Source organism: Pteropus alecto, unplaced genomic scaffold (assembly GCF_000325575.1).
Source record: "Pteropus alecto unplaced genomic scaffold, ASM32557v1 scaffold121, whole genome shotgun sequence".
In the NCBI taxonomy this organism is placed as follows: domain Eukaryota; kingdom Metazoa; phylum Chordata; class Mammalia; order Chiroptera; family Pteropodidae; genus Pteropus; species Pteropus alecto.
The window spans coordinates 4,074,756-4,075,871 of record NW_006434369.1 but is presented as its reverse complement, the minus strand read 5'-3'; positions in this window follow the sequence as shown (position 1 = coordinate 4,075,871).

Sequence of the window (1,116 nt, the reverse complement as noted above, 5' to 3'; positions counted from 1 at the left end):
GTATTTCTTGTAAGGCAGGTCTAGTGGTGACAAATTCCCTCAGCTTTTGTTTCTTTGGGAAAAGTCTTTATATTGCCTTCATTTCTGAAGAACAACTTTGTTGTGTGAAAAAGAGGTCTCTAAGCCCCTAGCCTGTACTGGTCTGTGGCCTGTTAGGAACTGGGCCACACAGCAGGAGGTGAGTGGTGGGTGAATTAGTGAGCGAAGGTTCATCTGTATTTGCAGCCACTCCCCAGCACTAGCATCACCGCCTCAGCTCCACTTCAGGTCATCAGGTATTAGATTTTCATAGGAGCACTGGTCCCTGGTGCCAAAAAGGTTGGTGACCGCTGGTGTAAAGTATCCTTTGTTGGCAGTTTCTTTCTTTTAGCTCTTTGAATGTATCATCCCATTCTCTCCTGGACTGAAAGGTTTCTTGTGAGAAATTCCCTGATACCTTTATGGAGTTTCCCATAAAATGACAGATATTTTTTCTCTTGCAGCTTTTATAATCTCTATTTGTCTTTAATTTTGGACAGTTTTATTATGATGTATCTCAGAGAAGATTGTTTGGATTAAAATTTTGGGGTGATCTATTAGCTTTATAAACTTCAATGTCCAAAATTTCTCCTCAGATTTGGTAAGTTCTCAGGCATAGTTTCTTTAAATAAGGTTTCTGCCTCTTTTTCCTTTTCTCCTCCTTCTGGGACTCCAATGATGTGTATATAGTTTCTTTTAATGATATACCGTAAGTCCCATAGGCTTTCTTCATTCTTTTTCTCTCCCTTTTCTCCCCTGACTGAATAATTTCCAGATATGACTCACTGATTTTTTCTTCTGCTTGTGCTAGTCTGCTATTGAAACTTCAGTTTAGAATTCTATTGAATTCTTTAGTTTAGTCATTGTATTCTTCAGTCACCACACACCAAAAATAACTCAAAATGGATTAAGGACCTGAATATAAGACCCGAAACAATAAATTGCATAGAAGAAAATATAGGAACTAAACTCAAGGACCTTAGACTTAAACGGGATTTTATGAATTTGACCTCAAAGGCAAGGGAAATAAAAGCAAAAATAAATGAATGGGACTAACTACATCAAACTAAAAAGCTTTTGCACAGCAAAAGAAACCGT